Below are 15,898 nucleotides of genomic sequence, written 5' to 3'. Positions count from 1 at the left end.
GATTGGAAAATTCATGGTTGCATCTTTATAGTGCTTCTATTCACAGAAATGATCAGTACTTGTCATATAAAACTAAGCGGCACAACAGTTATCTCTATCTGATAACGATTTTATCAAATTACAATATTTGTTATGATATTATAATTTATTTGCATAAATGATGAGCCATATTGCAATTGCATTATATCATAAAATGTTTTAGAAATAACTATGAGTATCTATCTAGCCCAATTTTCTTTAACTTTTTTTTTCAGGTATCACAACAGTTTTATTGAGGTATGATTTAAACATAACTTTCACACATAGTTATTTACAATTCAATACATTTTAGTTATTTACAATTTAGTAAGTTTATATCATTGTGTGGTGGTACAACTACCATGGTCTAATTTAGATATTTCCATTGAACCTACTTAAAGCCAATCCTCATATCCATCCACATCCCCAGGTAAATATAGTTATGATTTCTATTTATGTAAATTTGTTCTGAATATTTTATATAAATGGAGTCATATACTACATGTATTTTGTATCTTGCTTCTTTCATAAAGATTTTGGAGTCAAATCATCTTCCATATACATAATTTATTCCTTTTTATTTATTTATAGTATTCCATTGCATGGATATATCACATTTGTTTATCTATTCACCAGTTGGGTTTCTACTTTTTGGCAATTGTGAACAAAGCATCTATGTACATTGGCATACTAAGTTTTCAGTGGGGAGTGTATCTACCACTTTAATTCTCTTGGATAGATTTTTAGGACAAAAATTGCTGGTCATATGATAAACTTATGTTTAGCTTTTTAAGAAACAGATGGACTTTTGCAAAGAGGTTGTACTATTTTTATTCGAACCAGCAATTTAGAAGAGTTCCAGTTTCTTGAAATCCTTATAATACTTGGTATTGACTATCTTTTATATTATGGTCCTCTGGTCCATGTATAATAAGATATCATTGTGATTTTAATTTTAATTTTCCTAATGACTAATGATGTTGAGAACATTTTATAATGTTTAATAACAATTTGTATGTCTCCCTTGATCAGAAGTGTTTTGTCTATTTTCTAAATTGAATTGTTTTGTTATTTTTTTTTGAGTTGCAATGTTTATTTATATATTCTGGATGAAAATTCTCCATCAGATATATGATTTGCAAAAAATTATATTTTAGCTTATTTTTATTGTTTCTGAAGGTAATTTTAATATATGTTTATACCTCTCTGAGCAACATAAATATATTGCTTTTCAAGAAGGAGTCCAATGTCTATTTTGTCAGACTTTTTCCTCTGTATATATGTACAAAGATAAAACCTATGATCTAGATACCAACATGTATCTTTATTTTCCTTATGTGCATTTGAGGTTTACATTAAAACCTAGCTTTTTGTGTCTTTTCATGGTTTCTAAATTTCCTTAACATTACATTAAATACAGAAGTGATGGTGGCAGAGGATAAGAAGTTAGAATCCTATGGTCAGGCTCATCTCAGAGATCTTGTTTCTAATAAATCAAACTTAAGACCCTTGTGCTATTCCATATATACTATTTATATTTTCTGCCATGTCAATCCAGAAAAAAATTTTATACTTTTTATTAATTTCCACAAAACAAAAAGATACAACACTAAATGATATGGCTTGGCTGTGTCCCCACCCAAATCTTATTTTGAATTGTAGCTCTCATAATTCTCATGTGTTGTGGGAGGGACCCAGTGGAGAATCATTGAATCATGTGGGTGGTGTTCCCCATATTTTTTCCATGATACTGAATACGTTCCACAAAATCTGATGGTTTTATAAAGGGTTTCTCCTTTCACTTGGTTCTCATTCTCTCTTGACTGCCATCATGTAAGGTGTGCCTTTTGCCTTCTGCCTTCTGCCATGATTGATCCAAATGGAACCGTGAATCCATCAGACCTCTTTTTATTGATAAATAACCCATTCTGGGGTATGTATTTTTTAGCAGCATGAAAACAGACTAAAACAATAAAGTGGAAATAGGAGTGAGGTGCTACTGCAAAGATACCCATAAGTTTGGAAGTGACTTTGGAACTGGTTAACAGGCAGGGTTTGGAACAGTTTGGAGGGCTCAGAAGAAGACAAGAAAATGTGAGAAACTTTGGAACTTCCTAGACACTTGCTGAATGGCTTTGAGGTAGCTGATAATGATATGCACAATTAAATCAAAACTGAAGTGGTCTCTGATGGAGATGAGGAATTTGATTGGAACTGGAGTAAAAGTGACTCTTGCTATGTTTTAGCAAAGAGCCTGGCAGCATTTTGCTCCTGCCCTTGAAAATTGTGGAATGCTGAACTTGGTGGAGATGATTTAGGGTATCTAGCAGAAGCAACTTCTAAGCAGCAAAGTGTTCAAGAGGTGACTTTGGTGCTGTTGAAAGCATTCAGCTTTAAAAGAGAAACAGCATAAAAGTTCAGAAATTTGCAGCTTGATGATATGATAGGAAAAAAAAAACTTATGAGGAGAAATTCAAGTTCACTGCAGTAATTTGTATAAGTAATGAGAAGACAAATGTTAATTGCCAAGACAATGGGGAAAATGTTTCTAGGGCATGTCAGAGACTTTCAGGGGAGACCCTCCCATCACAAGCCACTGCTCAATGAAATAAGAGAGGACACAAACAGATGGAGAAACATTCCATGTTCATGGTTAGGAAGAATCAATATCATTAAAATGGCCATACTGCCAAAAGTAATTTACAGATTCAATGTTATTCCCATCAAGCTACCAATGACCTTCTTCATAGAACTGGAAAAAACCACCTTAAACTTCATATGGAACCAAAAGAGAGCCCGCATAGCCAAGTCAATCCTAAGCAAAAAGAACAAAGGAGGAGGCATCACACTACCGGACTTCAAACTATACTACAAGGCTACAGTAATCAAAACAGCATGGTACTGGTACCAAAAACAGAGATATAGACCAATGGAACAGAACAGAGGCCTCAGAGGCAACACAACATATCTACAACCATCTGATCGTTGACAAACCTGACAAAAACAAGCAATGGGGAAAGGATTCCCTGTGTAATAAATGGTGTTGGGAAAACTGGCTAGCCATGTGCAGAAAGCCGAAACTGGACCCCTTCCTGACACCTTACACTAAAATGAACTCCAGATGGATTAAAGACTTAAACATAAGACCTAACACCATAAAAACCCTAGAAGAAAACCTAGGCAAAACCACTCAGGACATAGGCATAGGCAAGGACTTCATGAGTAAAACACCAAAAGCATTGGCAACAAAAGCCAAAATAGACAAATGGGACCTAATTAAACTCCAGAACTTCTGTACAGGAAAAGAAACAATCATTAGAGTAAATCCGCAACCAACAGAATGGGAAAAATTTTTTTGCAATCTACCCATCTTTCAAAGGGCTAATATCCAGAATCTACAAAGAACTAAAACAGATTTACAAGAAAAAAACAAACAAGCTCATTCAAAAGTGGGAGAAGGATATGAGTAGACAATTTACAAAAGAAGACATACATGAGGCCAACAAACATGAAAAAATGCTCATCATCCCTGGTCATTAGAGAAATACAAATCAAAACAATACTGAGATACCATCTTACACCAATTAGAATGGCAATCATTAAAAAAGCTGGAGACAACAGATGCTGGAGAGGATGTGGAGAAATGAAACACTTTTACACTGTTGGTCAGAGTGTAAATTAGTTCATCCATTGTGGAAGACAGTGTGACGATTCCTCAAAGATCTAGAAATACAAATAGAAATACCAGTTGATCCAGGAATCCCATTACTGGGTAAATCAATCTAAAAACACATGCACACATATACTCATTGTGGCACTGTTTGCAATAGCAAAGACTTGAAGCCAACTCAAATGCCCATCAGTGACAAACTGGATCAAGAAAATGTGGCACATATAAACCATGGAATACTATACAGCAATAAAAAAGGATGAGTTCATGTTTTTTGCAGGGACATGGATAATTCTGGAAACCATCATTCTCAGCAAACTGACACAAGAACAGAAAACCAAACACTGCATGTTCTGACTCATAAGTGTGTTGAACAATGAGAACAGGGACACAGGGAGGGGAACACCACATGCTGGGGTCTGTTGGGGGATAGGGTCTAGGCGAGGGACAGCACAGGGTGGGGAGATTGGGGAGAGTTAACATTAGGAGAAATAACTAATGTAGGTGATGAGGGGATGGAGGTAGTAAACCACTGTGGCATATGCATACCTATGTAACAATCCTGCAAGATCTGCCCATGTACCCCAGAACTTAAAGTAAAATAAAAAAAAATTAAAAATAAAAAAAGTGTTTTCTCTTTTCCCTGACCTAGTCTACAATCTTAGATTAATAACCTGAATAAAGATATATCAATGTACTTCTAAAAGGTGCTAGTGATAAAAATTTATGACAAAACTAGGATAAAATTTAGATTTACACTATGGGATAAATTTTACAAAATTTTATTTAGTACCAATGCATGCAAAAAATCTGACTATTTATTCACAAATATAAATTCAAAATTGTCAGAGAAGATGTCTGAAAAATATCCACTCTGAAAATCATATATTCCATATTTTATTAATTTTCTATCTAATTATTTATTATGTATTTATGACGTACTTAATATTGATAGAACAATCACCTAATATGTTTAGTTGACTTATTAATGGGAATTGTAGATTAATTAGTAATCCAATTACAAATCATAATAGGACATGGATGAGACAACCTATTCCAAGTAGATTTTCAAAATTCTATGATATATTGATAACATCTCAAGTGTTATGTAAATTTAGGTAAGCAAAGAAAAAAATGTAACCTTCTTAAATTCCATGAATTAATAAGTGTATTAGTTAAGAGGGCCCAGGGTTTTTAAACTTGTTTCTTGGGAACTATTAAAAAAAAATGGAATGTTTAGCTCAGAGAAATAAATGTCTGGAACATAGGAAAACTCTCTCTAAAAATTTAATTTATAAAAATTTGAAAAGTAGAAAAGGTAGACAGATTTGTTTTTAAGGAAATATTGGTTAATATGAAGAATTCATTAGATGGCAATATGGTTTCCATAAAAAAACTAAGGGTCATTTTTTCCTTTTAAAAAATTGTTTCCCATTGCAAAATATAAAAATAAATAAATTTTTGTTTGTATATGACAAATGGAATGTAACCTCAACTTGCTTCTCTTATAATTAAGGAATAAATATCAGACTCTAGTTTGTTCAAGCTCCCAATCAGGACATAGTAAGCATGTTAAGTACTGATGGTAACTGAATTTTTTAAAAATGGCATGATGTTTTTAAATAAAAAGTGAAAAAAAAAATGAGTTAAAGCCAAAGTTGGTCTTTTTCCAGAAACATGCTCAATTAGATTATCTTGAAAAACCATTTCCCTGAGAGCAACAAAACTGTCTAATTAATATATATTTTAAATTTTAATTTTATAAGATATGGAGATCAGTCATATCCTCATGAAAGCTTTTGGAAATCCACCAATGAGTTATTCCTTGCTAGTATCAAAAGTAATGTCTATCATAGAAATTGTCAAACTGAATTATACCCAGTGGTTACAACTGTCCCCCTAATGTGAACTCATTTAATGTAGAGATCAAAATCCATTATCAATTCCATGGTGTTTACAGCAGCTGTATATTTTAAATACTTAATAAATGATTTTTGAATGAGACATAAACTGCTGTCCTTTATTATTTTTTATGTCATTGTGGAAGTGGAACATTGTTTCCAACATTAAAACAATGCAAATTATTTTAACCTTTGTCAATTTATGCATAAAGTTATATAAAATATAAATTATTTAGAGATCTTTCAATCTATCACATTGTAATACTTTTATATTTTTAAATTGTTACTATGGTTGATAAAAATAGACATAAAATAATTTAATAATTGCTATGTAATTTTACAGATATCATTACATTTGACATTATTCCATAGGTTATTTTGACGTTGAGTCCAACTGGCTTTGTACTGTACTTGCTTATTTTTGTCTATTAGAATACAGGGGTAATATAGATTCTGTTACAGTGCACATGGTAAACTTATTATGTAAAGCATGGGGGCCATTTACCAGTCTAAGATGAAAAAGGGTAGCTCAACTTAAATAGATAATACTATTATTATACTGCATTTCATAAAAAAATAAGCAAAGCAATAAAAAGCTTTCTCATTACTCTTACTCATCAGAGCAAACATTTTGGTATCCATATTACCATAGTGCTCTGTAATTACTAGTAAATAAATGGTTTCATTTCCATCTATTTTATTAGAAGCCCTAGTGGAAAGGCTAGCTATTTAATGATGTCTTTGGACCAAAATAGAAGTTTAGGGAAGTGAAAGTCTATAATAACTAATTTATATTTAAATAAAATTACATACATATAAGAACAGGAAAAAATTGGATTACAAATTTTAGTAAAATTAAATTCACACATATTGAATGAAATTAAATTATAAGCCATTATACATATATCTACATATATATATAATAATAGTTATTTTCAAACAAGAAAAAAATTATAGGGATGTTATTGTTAACTTTATGATTTTATGATTTAAATTACAGTACACTGCAATTAAATTTATTGCCATTTTTTCCAGAAACGTAAATTGAGACAAATAGTCCTGACCTATCATTCTATTGTAGTCAGCATATTTTAACTTATTTGTATATAAAAAAGAAAATTAGAATAATTTATGATACAAATTTTAAAATTCTCTTTAAATTAATAAGTATAAAAAAACACAATATAGAAAATTAAGGAAAAAAATAGGTGTGTGCATATTTTGAAGGTAATTTCTACCATGACATAATTTTCCTTTTCAATTGTCTCCTAGTGATGCATATAAGACATATCTACACATAATTTCATCCATTACAAAATATAGTCACAACATTATTATAAAAATGCATATACAGACTATTCATAAGTCAGTAATGTATTGTGTATCATGGGTCTGAACATTAATATTTATTTGGTTTAAAGTTCTTCTTTAAAGGGTGTGGTTTTACATGCTTAGCTTTTAATTGCTATTTAACTAATTTATGGGCCTTCTCTTATAGCTGATTGAAATTTATTATCTAAATTTATAAAATTAAGGGTAAATAAGGCTTGTGCCAGTAGTTTGCCTTTAAAGATATTAAGCAGGTTTTGCAACTTATCAGTTAATGAGGACTTTTTTTCTACTGAGGAGCAAAGCTATATGGCTCACTTTTAATTGCTCCTTACTAATTTATGGGCTAGTTATAATTTTTTTTGCAGAGGTTATTGCTTAAATCAGATTTTGAAAGAACCACATTTAAAGGTTTTACAAATCCTTAAATTTTACTTAAATTTTATCAGAGAATTACAATTTGGGATGTTATTTGTTGACAAAGAACACACAAAACTTTACTGTGGGACACCTGCAGAGAGCAGTGTGTAGGTATCTGAACCTGGCCCTGCCCAGCTGCTGCCTGCTGTTTACGTTTTGCTTGTGCTGCTTGCTCTCCTGCCTGAGCAGCAGCTGTCCTTAAGCTAAGCCTGTTTGACTTGAATGCTGCTGCTGGAGCAGCAAGTTTCACTTTTGAAACGACCTCTGATTTCTCTAAGGAAGGAATGTTAGGCGGATCTGACAAATGTTTGATAAAATACTGAGGAGGAGTTGACAGACAGACTCCTTTTTTTTCAGCTCCTTCTTTATAAAGCAATGAAAAACAAAGAAAGCAACAGAAGAACGAAGTAAGAAAGCACCGATTCATTGAAAATAAATGACAGAACAAGCAACTAATAACTAATATTAACTTGTCCTCTTCTTAAGAGGTACTTCCCATTGTTACTCTGGTATACTTCCCAAGCGTGTCTACCCACCCATAGCACTGATTAGTTTTGTCCTCAGGGTTTCTTTGTCTGTAGTTCCTCCAGTTTACCATGCTCAGGCATGCCTTCACTAAAATTCTCGAGCCCACCCCATGTTGGGCGCCAGAATGTAGGGATCCATGAGCCCCACACGTTGGGCACCAGAATGTAGGAAACCAGCTCTACATCACCCATGGGTACCCCGAGTTTGGTGGTGACAAAGGAATGAGAAAAGGACAGATGAAAAGTGGGACCAGGGGGCCATCACTTATTACCGGAGGCAGTGAAGGCCCCAAGCTCTGATCATCCACACTATTCATTGGTTACAATAACTTTGATCTACAGGGTGGGGTGGAGTGACTCAGTGAGCCAGAAGAGAATCAGTGAACCACAATTGGTGTCTCATCCTAAGGGCTGATAACAGTGGTGGTTTGGGAGTTTCACAAACCAAGAACATGTGGTTGCCTTTAGCTTATTATCTATGTACAGCTGGTGGAATATGACCTTACAAGGAGCCTACAAGTCTGGCTATGTCACAGTGCTATGAGGGGGTTTTATATCCTTGAGCACAATGTTTATGGTAACAGTCTAGGTCACCCTGCACCAGAACATGAGGCATGGAGAGGCCTTCCTCCTCAGAGGCCTCCTGTGGCCTTCCACAGTTTGCTGTTCGTTGTTTATATGTTACTCATAACCAATGTATATAGACACTCTGTAAGTCCTTTATCCTTTGCTGCTTTTCCCAACAATAAAACAAAGCTGTATTTTTTCTGAATCAGGTAGTTGTTGCAAGTTTTGAGTTCAATACTGTAAAAAAGTATCCGTCTTTGACTTATCATGTCTTAAAATCCCTGAATAATTTTTAAACAAATAATTTTTATTGCTGAATAATGATTAAAATTAAAAAATATTTTGAAATAAATTTAGAAAGAAAAATTGTAGTAAATATGAGAATAAATATGTAACATTTTTAAGGAAAGTATATGTACATAAAGGCATGACACAGAGTGATGGTAAAATTAATTTTGTGTCCTTATTTTAGAAATATCCAAGGTTCATTTAAAATGCAAAGAACAATGTCCAGCTATGTACAGTTAGGATTCTTTTGTAGAAAAAGAACCAACTTTAGAATTTTCCTAGGAGAAGAAGAATCCAAGAATCAAAGGAGTTTTTTCTCTGCAGAAAAATAATCAAAGTAATAGCATAGATAGAGATATATGAGAGATTTATGAGGAGAGCTAGTTCCCTAGATTATGGAGGCTGAGAAGGTTTATCATAGGTTACTTGCAAATTGTAGACAAATCCAGCAGGCCAATAACATGGTTCAGTCCAAGTGTGTTTGTGTGTGTGTGTGCAACAGGGTTTCACCATATTGGCCATTCTGGTCTCGAACTCCCGACCTCAAGTGATCCACCCACCTCGGCCTCTCAAAGTGCTAAGATTATAGATGTGAGCCACTGCACCTGGCCTTCTCCTGCAGACAGTGTAATAAGTGCCTCTGAGTAATTACACAAAATGCCAAAAAGTAAGCAAACAATTACTATTTCAAGATACTATACTGCTATCCATTTAGAGTTTCAGAGGTAAATACCAGAAGAAATAAACTTTAAACAGTCATATTTTATTGTGCAAATGAAATATAGACTACTTCTGATTCTCTGTGTTGATTTGATATTCAAAAGAATGAACAGAAAATAATATAATGTCAGTATAGTAAGTCAGTCCTAAATTCTTACATATTTATATGTTCATGAAATGGGCATCAGAGATGGTGAAGCTGCATGCGTCTCATGGTATGGTGGAGAATCTCTAAGATCCTCTATTCAGTATAAAAATTCTAAAACATGTTAAGAGGAAAATATTCGTTTCAATTTTAAAATGCTTAAATAGACAAATAAATGATGTACATGATTAATCTTGATGAGACTATAATACAGTCTTAAAATGCACACAAATTAAATGCAAAACTATACTAAAGATATTTTTTAAAAGATGTAATTCATGAGTCACTGTAGGAGAGAAAGTGCTAAAGAAGCACACTGTTTTGTCACAAAATATAGTTTCTTCTTTTAAGATAAAATTTCATAGAACAAAGTAATTTTATGAATTGCCTTGTATTTTCATTACGATTTGAATGTGCTTCATTAAAGTGTGGTCACCTAAAGTATTAACTTCTAAAAATAAAAACTTTATATACCACAAATAGAATAAAATTTCCCATGTTTGATTTTATATTGCTTTTCACTTGCAGTAACAGACATAATCCAGAAGCTTCAGTTATGCAAGGTGAACGAGTTCTAAAGATCTGCTGTAAAACCTTGTACCTGTAATTAACAATATGGTATTGTACATTTTCAAATAAGTTAAAAGCATAGGTCTCACCATGAGTGCTTTTACCACAAACACACATGCACATGCACACACAAGAAGATAAGGGCATTTTTGGAGGTAATGGATATGTTTAATACTTTGATTATGGTGTTAGTATCATGGATGTATACATATGTCCAAGTTCATCAAAATAAATATATTAAATATGTGCAATTTTATACACCAATTATACCTCAGTAAAGTTTAAAAAGGCAAAATTAAAAATGATTTTGTATTAGGATTCTTCAGAGAAACAAAACCAATAGGATGGATACATGGATAGATAGATCTATTGATCAATAGAGACATATGAGAGAATATTTGTTAGAGGAGCTGGTTCACAGAATTATGGAGGCTGAGAAGTTCTATAATAGGTTGTTTGCAAATTGTAGGACCAGGGAGCCAGTAACATGTCTCAGTCCAAGTGAAGACCTCAAAACCAAGTTGATGGTATAGTTTTCTATCTAAGGCTGCAGGCCTAAGCATCTGGCAAGCCACTGATGCAAGTTCTGCAGTCCAAACATTGGACAACTTGGAGTTCTGATGTCCAAGGTCAGAAGAAGAACAGTGTCTTAGATCCAGACAAGGGGAGGAGGAGGGATGGGCAGAAGTAAATTTACCTTTCCTCCAACTTTTTGTTTTATCTGGACCCTCAGTGGATTAGATGATGCTCACCCACACTGGGTGAGAGCAAGTCATCCTTACTCAATTCACTGACTCAAATGCCAATCTCTTCCAGAAACACCTTCACAGACATGCCCAGAAATAATACTTTACCAGCTCTCTGGGAATCCCTTAGCCCAGTCAAGTTGACTCCTAAAATAACTATTACTATTATGAAACAAAGGTATTCTTAAAGTTAACTCAGATGTAGCAAAATTCATACACTGTATTCTCTAAAACATTTAAAAATGTTAAATTCTGATTTAATTTTATTCTCTCAACTGTAATGGGTATACGAGTTGATTTTCAGATAGATTTAACAGCTAAAATTCAGTTAACTACCAAGTTGCTGAATTATGCGTAAAAGCTTAGGGTTGTAAGATGTGTTAGTTTTCCCATGGCCAGATTTATTAATTTCTAAAATTGGTTTGAACTTTTTACTGAGATCTGTGAAATCTTCCATATACATTCATAAGATATTATTACATTGAAAACAGTATGTAATAAAATATCCACTCAGTCACATTTGAATAATGAATGCTTTCTTTTTACTGCTTGTAGCCTAATTGTAATAAATTTATATAATCATTTAGCTTATTTTATTAGATTGTATCTCCATTTTACATCTGCTGCATGACTGACAGACCAGAACTTGAGCTTACATAAGATACTAAAGCTATGACTCCTAAATTAGTGTTGGAACTATTGAACTATGCTGTGTCTCATTAGTGATAAGAAGGTTATTTGTGGTATATACATATTATAATTATTCTACCATTTCAAGTTTTAGACTAATATTATTAGAATCATATATAGTATTTATTAGTGAGAGATACATTATTTAAAAATCTGTGACTTAAACATACAGAACTGGAGAGAATACTCAAAGAATCAAAAATACCTGTGTTCCTCATGAATCTTTCTTAGCTTGTGGCGTTTTTCTTCATTGTCTCAAGATGGCTATTTCAATTCTAGTTCGTGTAACCAAGTTCCAATTTGGAAAAAGAGATAAAGGGAGAAAGATAAAGAGAAAAATGTATTAGCAAATCTCTCATAGGATGAGTAGATAGGTAGATATAAACACGCATGCCTATATGCATGCATAATACATATGGATGTATGTGTATACACATATTGCACCAATGACTTCTGCAAATATATAATAGCCAGAAACATATCATGTGTTATACCAATCACTGCTAGAAATAAAAGACATACATTTTATCTGGGAACAAAATCTTGTTTCTATTAGTAAGAAAAAAGGAGAAAATAAATATGGATAAGAAATATGTGGTAACTACAAAATGTTACAAAATATGTATATGTTTTTATCTATCTATATATAAATAGCTTGAAAAATAATAATAATGTGTAGTTTATTTTACAAGTGAACATAATTGGTTTTACTATACTTAAGTGTTACCTAATTTTCCATTAAAATATTCTAAGGAAATAGTTGTTCTATTTTTAAATATTCTAAGGAAATAGCTGTTCTGTGTTTTGTATCAGGAAGAAAACATGGAATATATTTCTTATCCTTACATCTACAAAGACTGAGCAAATTTCAGGGACTATAAAGCAAACTAAGAAATTTAACAAAATACCAGTAACTCTGGGGTAGGTGCTGCTAGGAAGGCTTCTGCTAGGGATATCAATTTGCCTCTGATTCTTTCCTTTCTTTATCTTCCACCGTGAATCAGTAGCTAAATCCCATCTATTTTACTTTCACAGTATTGCCTGTGTTCATATCCTTTTTCTCTTCCTACTCCCGATGTCCTAGTTTCTTTCATTGTCTTGCACAGGACAATTTTCTAACTGGTGATCTCAAGTACATCAATACATGTACCATAATAAAAGTCTTCCAGACATTTCACTTTAGGATTTCTTTGAGTTTTTAACACTACTTAGAATTCTCTATTATAGAATCTCTGAAAGAATACAGTATTTCTCAAGTGTATGTTATCATATTTCACAGAACACAAAATATTCCTGATAACAGTGTCTTAGTAAAACAGAACAAAACAATTAAGTAAAAAATGAATCCTGCACCTGAATTTTTACAATTTATAAACAGAAAACCCTGATTTAAACTAAAAGGGGAATGTTCAAATATTATCATTTTCTCTAGTTTCTCTTTCCTCTTCTTCTTTTGTATCATCCTACCCACTGATGACCAAATTATTTTTGCACCATATATTTGATTATGTTACCATAATCTTCTAAAATTTTTAGTGACCTGTTTCCATATCCAGAATAAGTTATTCAGGATAATGCAATGCAGTTTCAATCTATATTTCCAGCTGCACTTTTAATCAGTCCTCGTCTTCCACTAATGAAATGGTGGAACACAACCAAACTGCCCACTTGCCATGACCTTGGCAGGCTGTTTCACACATCTGTGCTTTGTCAGTCTCTGCCTAAAATGTCTTTCTTTGAACTGCTACTATCTGTGTGTCAAAGACATTTAAGAGAAAAATTTTTTAAAATTTTGTTTTTAATCCCCCAAATTACAAAGTATCTCTTTTACTAACATACCATATTGTCCATACCTGTACAACTATTATATTTAAACTTGACTATGATTAGGTGTTAATATGCTGTTATTAAAATTATGAAACATAAGTATAGAAGCCATGTTTTACTCAATTGTATGTTCATATTCTCCAGAAACCATAGTATAGTACCTAATAGAAATATGTGTTTCTAATCTATTTATTGAATTTAGTCCATGGTTACTACTATGACTCCTTCTGCCTTTATTTACTTCATAATTCCAAAGACTATAAAAGCATGAACAGTATGTTCTCCATTCCTCACTGACCAAAAGCAGACAGCTCCCTGACAACCAGGAGGGACAATGAAATATGTCTCATTCTCTTGGAATCTGGGTTTTTGTTTATTAAAAGTCTGTGTTGTAGTCAATAAATACCATAACTGTATTTTCTTAAAAAGTGATTACAGATATGCAATTTTATCTGATTCAAAACACTCTAAAAGTTAAGCATTTCTATTTTTATATACATATATGTGTCTGTATGTATGAATATACATACATACATATATCACTCATGAGCATACGCTAGAGAAGAATAATGCAGAATTATAACTTAGTTGTTTTGACTGCAAATTCAAAGATCTCTCTTACCAAATTATCCTCACTTACAGGTGCAAGAATCATCTAAATGTGTTTTATTATACCCATATCTCACCATATTTTTAGAAGTTTGCAAAGAAAAAAAGGCATGGTGCTATTCTTATCTGATTTAAATTGAAAAGACCTTTGTCATTTCTCCCCAATTTATGGCTCATATCCAATATCTTTAGGGGATATAGATTCAAGCATTTAAGTTTATATTATGGTAGCTGAGTCACCTTTACAAATTATATCCTGAAAACAAATTTAAAAATAATTAATTTCAGAAATTCTCCACAGTATTCACATGTCATCCAAAATTAGAAAAAGACAAAACTTGTTTTTTTTTTTCTATTTTTATTTTTCTGACCATTCACTTAAAATATTATCTTGCATTTCACATTATTTGTTAGCAGGTTTCTATGTATCAGACCCATGTCAATATATGATGTACTTGTGTTGAGCAAAATAATTTATTTTAAAAATGTGTTTCATTATTGCTGTGAAAAAAAATTTTGGAGCATGACCAAAAAATTCTGTCTTTACCTAAGTTCCAGAGGGACTTCATGGAGTGTTCAATGAAATGTCTATATAGAAAGGCTTATCATGTTTAATCTAAATTCACTATTTTAATTTAGTCTGGTCAGAGTATACATATACATATATATATATATATATATGTATATATATATAGGTTTGCAGAACATGAAAATGTAGACTTCTACTTAACATCTGCTTATTCTTAAAATTTTGGTGATTTGCAAGATTTCATATATTGTTTTTCTTCCACTCTTCATGTTTTCCTTTCATCATCTTCTATAACTTTAACAGCCAAATAATTTTTAGATCAAGATTCCCATATATTCTGAACTTCAGACAAGTTTATGAAGCAGCCTATCAGGTGTCTTTACTGGAATGCAATAAGATAAATTTACCTAAATATATCTCAAACAGAATCAATTGTTTTCCATCCCACTCCTCATACACACTTCAACACATACTTCCTCTTATTTATCTTACCTTAATTCTTCCTTATTGAGTGAAATACAACCTAGACATGTAAAAGAACATTTCACCCTGTCTCTGAAATTTAGTGACACTCATTTTTTCAATTTATCATATGATTACATTTAACTAAATACTTGTATCATAACTGGGTGTTAAAATTTTCTTTTTAGTAAATTTTCAATTCCTAGAAGATAGAGCCTTCCATTCTGCACTTTTGTATTCTCCTTCAATGTTTACAATAGTGCTGCATTAATGCAGAGGAATTTTACTATCTTACTGGGATGTAGTGAGGATGAGATACATTGTGTGAGAGAACCGTGATATAACTAAGTGTTATAGAATGTTATATATGACGTATCCGTAAAATATTCTTCTGATGACTGAATCAAGTAGTTTATATAACTGAGAAAGAAGAAATTAAGTAGCTTAATTGTGATCCCTACCTGTCCTGTTGGGGAGGGTGTGGAAATGTTCAAGAAGATAGTCTACTTGTCGTAATCTCCTATATACAAGCTAACAGACATCCTGAAAAATAGAAAACAAGGTTCTTAAAAGATTTGGTCTCAGAAATTCTCTTTATACAAGTAATAAATTAGTAAGGGTGCCAAATGTGTGATGTTTCAGTGAGTTGTTGATATTTTCCATACTTAAAATTAGAATGCTTCTACACTGTTGGTGGGATCATAAATTAGTTCAACCATTGCGGAAGATAGTGTGGCAACTCCTCAAGGATCTAGAACCAGAAATATAATTTGACCCAGGAATAACATTACTGGGTATATATCCCAAATATTATAAATCATTCTACTGTAAAGATACTTGCATATATATGTTTATTTCAGCAATATTCACAATAGCAAAG

The 15,898-nt window shown here is 32.4% G+C and overlaps 1 long non-coding RNA gene across 1 annotated transcript in view; it reads right to left on the bottom strand.

Moving 5' to 3' along the window:
- LOC141582731 (uncharacterized) overlaps positions 1 to 15,541 on the bottom strand; it is a 31,559-nt gene extending 16,018 nt beyond the window's left edge. Inside the window, exons 1-2 of the long non-coding RNA XR_012515607.1 lie at positions 15,480 to 15,541; positions 11,797 to 11,866 (exon numbers count right to left, since the gene is read on the bottom strand). This is a non-coding gene — a long non-coding RNA (uncharacterized LOC141582731). The remainder of the gene's footprint in view (positions 1 to 11,796; positions 11,867 to 15,479) is intronic.
- Between the last annotated feature and the right edge of the window lie 357 nt (positions 15,542 to 15,898).

The sequence above is a fragment of the Saimiri boliviensis genome, chromosome 2 (genome assembly GCF_048565385.1).
Source record: "Saimiri boliviensis isolate mSaiBol1 chromosome 2, mSaiBol1.pri, whole genome shotgun sequence".
Taxonomy (NCBI): Eukaryota; Metazoa; Chordata; class Mammalia; order Primates; family Cebidae; genus Saimiri; species Saimiri boliviensis.
This window is presented reverse-complemented; position numbering and strand designations above follow the sequence as displayed.